Source organism: Narcine bancroftii, chromosome 2 (assembly GCF_036971445.1).
Source record: "Narcine bancroftii isolate sNarBan1 chromosome 2, sNarBan1.hap1, whole genome shotgun sequence".
Lineage (NCBI taxonomy): Eukaryota > Metazoa > Chordata > Chondrichthyes > Torpediniformes > Narcinidae > Narcine > Narcine bancroftii.
The window spans coordinates 145,182,544-145,188,543 of record NC_091470.1 but is presented as its reverse complement, the minus strand read 5'-3'; the positions used below and the strand labels follow the sequence as shown (position 1 = coordinate 145,188,543).

The window sequence follows — 6,000 nt, the reverse complement described above, 5'->3', positions numbered from 1 at the left end:
GCACCCACAGATCACAGTTTAGCCTCCACTTTCAAAGCCCCAGCAAATTCTCCCCCCGCCCCCCGCCCCCCGCCCCCCGCTCCCCGCCCCCCGCTCCACGCTCCCCGCTCCGCGGCATCCGCAGCCTCTCCCACCCGACTGGAACAGTTGTTTGCGGACTCAGAGCTTTTAAATCAATTCAGTCCTCTTTCTCCTTGGCGCTGATTGGCGGGCGCGGGTGCGGGCGGCGGGCGCGGGCCAATGAGCGCGACGGTTGCTGTGGGGTGCGCGGTGTCCTGTGGTTACGGTGTTACCCTGGGTTCAGGTCCCTCACTCTGGGAAGCCTGCCCGTCTCCCTCATCAACAGCAACAAAACAGGAAGGGGAGCGCGGCGAGAGGGCAAGGGGGCGAGGCGAGGGGGGGGGGGAGAGAGAGAGAGAGTGTGAGGGGGGGGGAATTAGTCCGGGACAGATGCAATCTCCACCAACTCTTCCCCTTCTCTTCCTTGTGAGGCTGCAGGCACCCTCAGCGCTCATGTGGTAGAGGGACGCAAGGTAAGGAAAGGGGCCGAAGGGTGAGGGTGGAGGGGAGGGGAGGGGATGAGGGGGGATGAGGGGGGGTGGGTTATTGTGCTGCATCGTGTCTGGGACTCAGTCCTCACAACTTCCCCCCACCAGCACCCAAACACACACACCCTCAGACACAAAGGCACGACTCACCCCCGGACACTCCCAGATCTGCGCGCACACACTCACTCACAGACCTTGGGGGCCGCGTTTTCACTCATGAACCTGCATTTCACTTGGGCACACTCATTCAGGGGCCCTGCCAGGGGTGGAGAAGAGTCCTGGGGGGGGGGGGGGGGGGTCCTGGGGTTTCGAGGGTCACTGGGGCAAAGACGGTCAAGGGATTAGAGGGTCACTGGGACAGTGATGGTCATGGAGCTAGAGGGTCAATAGGGCAGATGGCAATGGCCATGATTTAAGAGCTGGAGGGACACGAGGATAAACAAGATCACATGCACAAACCTGTGATTACTAAGCTGGTCATGTGGACAAACAATCATAGGTTAAAAAAAATAGTAAAAAGTAATCACTCAGAAAAATCGTGGTCAGTGTTGAGGACAGATAAAATCACACACTTACAAGCAGTCAACCAGGTCACAAATGGAATCACATGAACAATTGCATGCAAACATCCCATGCATGAACACAGTTATATGGCCGAGCATGCTCGCACAGTCACATGCAGACAGTCACGTGGGCCAACATGATTGAGTGCATGAACGCAGACATGCAGAAACACTCTGGTGGATGAACGCAGTCACCAATAATCCAGAAGAACAGAGTAAATGTTTGTGGACCAGTGGTTCTCAGACATTTTTTCACTCATGGACCCCCTTAAGTCTTTACCGAGTGTGGACCATCTATAGCACACTGCAAGTCCATGATGTGTACCAGTTTGGGATTGTGGGGGAAGGGTAGCTCAAGCCCCTTCCCAGACCACTAACAGGACCTTTGTTTTGATGGGAACTGTTTTGAGAATTTTCAATATTTTCATCAAGTTTACAATCTTGTTTCGCATTTTGTATGGACAAAATAAGTATTATTTATCCTCTCCTTGAACCACCTTGAACAAACTCATGGACGATAGCTGAGAAATACGAATGGAGACTAATGCAGTCTTTTGTGAATGCAGTGCTCTACAGAAATACAGATCGCGTGCATCCATTCGTGTCCATGTGCACATACACACTCATTCACTCAGGGGAATAAGGGCCCAGGCCTGAAATGTCGGGAATATATCTTTACCTCCCATGGACACTGCAAGACCTGCTGAGTTCCTTCTGCTGTTTTTTGTACAATGACAGAATCTGCATACTTTTGTGGTTTACTGCACATAAACACATGCACTGATGTTCACTCACACGTGCATTCAGTCACAAACTCATTCAGCGCTGTGTAAAAACACAACCCCATTCATTCACACGAACACACTTGATTACATAAGCTCATTTAATCTCACACGTTACCTTGTGAATGCAAACATGCACTCATTACATTCACTAGCACTACCAAGCTCATTTGTGTCCACTTTTGCATGTTCTTGTGCATTTACTCACATTTTCTCTCGTTTTCACACTTGTTTATTCCTTTGGACACATTTTCAAGCTCACGATGTGGTCGTACATATAATCATATGCTCATATCCTTGCTCACATCCATGTACCTGCAGATGTGCACATTCACAACCATAGATTTGCAGTGCTTAAGCACACTCTGATTCACACATGCTCTTGCTCCTCTGTTGATGCCTGTGTGCACTGACTCCCATTCCCACTGATCAGCAAAGCACTCAGCTCCACTCTTGTTCCTGCCTGCATGCACTCCTTCCTCTGTCTCCCACACTTTTTCTGATTGTGTTCTTCAACTTTAATCCCCTTTAACATTCCCCTGCTCCTCCAGCCTCATTCTCCAAAATGTCCCTTTCCCCAGTGAGATTTTGTTGTAATAATCATGAGCTGAATTGGTGCCTGAATGTCACTTGTGGAGATTTACTGGTTATTTTTTGGTGTGGTTTCTCAATCCTTGATCATTATTTGTTACTGATGTGGCCAATGCTGTCTGAGAAACTGCCTTGTTAGTTGTGCTTCCACTCACTCCCCCAACCCCCCCCCCCCCCAGCTTCTGTGTTTTCCATTTGAGAGGTGAAGAATGTAGGGTTGCAAGCCTGACAGAATGTGTGGGAATTAGATCAAGTGTTACTTGTGTGGATTAGACATGAAATGGTTGTTTCAACCTGGCTACCTGTCCGGGCCAAAAACTGAGTGCTGTGTTTGTTTTTTTAATTATGCTGGCAGTGTGAACAGTCTTCATTTCCTTTTTGTCCAAAATTATCACCTTTTAAAAGAAAAAAATGAGTAGCCTTATTACAATCATATATGAAAGCTGAATACCAACAAAATTAGCCAAGAATTATAATTTGTAAGTTCACTGAGAAGATTAGGAACAGCAGTGTTTTATTTTTAAACTCAATTTGTATTAAGCTTCTGTGCATGCTCTTTTTGGTGGTTCTTTGTGACAGAAATTATTTTAATTAGTTTTCCATTTAGGAATCAGCATTGGGTTTATTATTATGCCAGGGAAATTACAACAATTAGGTTTTAGAACTGATAATACTGTGTACAGGTCATGAATTGAGATGAACTTGTGAGTTGTGAGTATTTCATTGTTGTCATTGAACATTTGGATTGTTGAATGTAAATATGTGTTTCTGTTGGTGGCTGAAGTTTGGTGTTACATGTGAAATTGCATACCAAAATAGTATTGTCAACATTCTTGAAAATATGCACAATTAAGTCAGTGGAAAACATGAAGTAAGAAAACATTGCACTATATTTTTATACATTTATATTTCTCTTCAAAACAAATGTCAGGCAGCAAATTGTAGAACAGATGTAACTCCTACATGCTGAAGGAACAGGAATTCCAGCGGTGACAATGACAAAATGCTGTGACTAATGCTTTAAGAGCTGATACTAAAATTGAATGCTATCTATATGTAAACAGAGGCTTTGCACATTTCAAGATGTGTCCCACAATCACTGTGAAACTGAGTGCTTGTGTACTGCCAGGATGTAATACAATCAAGGGGTTCAGCTTTCATAAAGTGTGAGAGCGGAGTTCAGTGGTTTGTGAACATCAACTGATTCAAGCCCCTAAGATTGGGTTACAGTTTGTAACTTACTCCAACACAGCTGTTTTTGTGGTAGTGTGCTTTTTGTACTTGCTGGTGGTTAGAGTGCTGTTGGATCTATTGTTTGCTGCTGCTTTTCTGATGGCTATAGTGGAATGAAGGGCATAGCAGCTGTCATGGTGAAAGATCTAAAGTATGTATTTTATGACACTGACCTGCCACAAAGGACAAATTCCCACATGGCAGCTATATATTACTTAATAAATAGCCGTGTGGTGAAGCATGTCTGAAGGGCTGTGCAAGCCCTTGTGATTTTCTTTCTCGTCCAGTTTTCTTCCTTCATTTACTGAAAGCATCGATTTGATGCCTTAATTTCATAGGTGAACTCCGGGTACCTTTTGTTTTGTTTACGGAACTTGATAGTGCATATTAGTTCTGAGGCATCGTGGCTGAGCCTGGTCCTTTTCGTGTCTGACATCTGATTTCCCCCCCCCTCCCTTTTCTGCAATGTACATTCCACTAACACATCATGAACCCGACCAAGGATTGAACTTCTGATTTTGAGCACCATTTTTCATTTCTCTTTTTTTCTTCTTACCACATCACCCTCCCCACAACTGACATTCAAAAACGAGTCAGATGCCATGAGCGCATGTGGTTTTAAAACATAATTTGTTTGTGTATTTATAAAATGATCAAAGTCCGACGAGCAAAACCTTCTGTGGTGTGAATGAGTTTTTTGAATGTGGGTAAGGCCATGTATAATCATCACAGATTTCTTTTATAAGGAGAGACTGTAGTGAGCCAAAACTTAATTTTAAATGAAGACTGATTTGCATACATTTTTAAAATTGTACAGGTGGAGATCTATGGCAAAACCAACCTGTTTTCAATGATCCTTTAACTTCTCTGTTCACGGACAAGCAAAATATTACCACTTTTGATGCAATTTAATAACTTGCATTTCTGTCTTACTGTCCTCGTCCTCTTGTACAGTTGAGCTAACTGAAGAGCATTAATAAAAGTTGCAGGTTTGTAAATAAAACTGGGAAACATATAAACTAAATGAAGAAACTTAAATGAGGGTAGTTTCAAAACAAAAACTCACTGGTTCTATTGCTGGGCTAATAATCCAGATTAATTTCAAATCCTGCTTTGAATGATATTTTTATTAATATTTAAGAAAATAAGCTTAAAATATGTCATCAGCAAGGATGTGTGAAATTGTGAAAATGAATGTGTGACCATTGTAAAATGGAGCTGATTTGAAATGATACTGCATCCATGCCTTGGCAGGCTTGCCTTTGATTTAAAAATCCCGACCTCTTTTAAACACCATCATGCCTTGTTCATCCTCATCTCTGTGTCTGTTCCAGCCAAACTACTCTGAGAGGACTATTTTCCCCCAATTATCTCAAAAATTATTAAAGGCATCTGGTGTTTGTAAATGATTTTGAATTATAACTTTCACAAACAATATGTGAATTTTTTTCATTCATGAGGCATTACAAAGAGATAAATGTTTAGTTAATTGGAACAGTAGTTAATGCAACTCAAGTTATTTTCTTTGTCTTGTCTGCACGTGTGAGCCATTTTGCAATTTGTGTACATACAAGCTTAAAACCAGTGAGCAATGAACTGCATGCACCTTAGGAATTGGTCCCTGACCATCTGCTGTATCATGAAAAATACAGCTTGTGTTTTAGGTTTTGCATGAATGTGTAGGAAGGGTGTGACATTCCTTTTGTTTGTGTTCAAATGCAAATAATCGTTAGATTGCATAAATATGTAGGTACTTGCTCAAAGGCACACAGGAAGAGTAGATGAGCACAATTTCAAATGCCAAAATATTATCTTTGATATGCTGGTTAAATCTGCCCAATGATTGCTCTCCAAAAAATTAGTTCAAGTTAATAGCTTGTAATGATGTTAAGGAGTGTAATGTGGTTTTTGTATGCATTTTGAACTGAGCATTTAAAAGTTTGCAACTTGTGTTGCATGGAAACATTTTGTTAACTTGCACCTAGTATTTTTAAAAGTATTCATACCTTGCTTTCTGACCTTTTATATGTGATTGACTTCCCTGAGCCATGCACATCAAGGGACACATGATAACATATCTATTGTAAACAGATCCATCCATCTAGAGCATATAATCTACTTGTAAAAATGGTTGTGTCAATATTTCTGTTTATTTACAGAAGATCACTTATTGAAGCTACTTTGTACATTGCACTGTTTCTTAAAGATATGGGGCTGGAACTATTATCGGTGGAGGTGGGGTTCAATTTTTATGTTTGGAGACAACAGAAACTGAGCACTGAA

At 42.3% G+C, this 6,000-nt stretch overlaps 1 protein-coding gene across 9 annotated transcripts in view; it reads left to right on the top strand.

Annotated features, from left to right (window-relative positions):
• Positions 1–435: 435 nt before the first annotated feature.
• Positions 436–6,000, top strand: part of rerea (arginine-glutamic acid dipeptide (RE) repeats a) — a 502,370-nt gene continuing 496,805 nt past the window's right edge. For 8 of the 9 annotated variants that reach the window (XR_011351646.1, XM_069918381.1, XM_069918386.1 and 5 more), the window contains exon 1: positions 436–533. The gene's annotated coding sequence lies outside the window, so the exon portion shown is untranslated. The remainder of the gene's footprint in view (positions 534–6,000) is intronic. The other variant, XM_069918382.1, reaches the window with a different exon arrangement.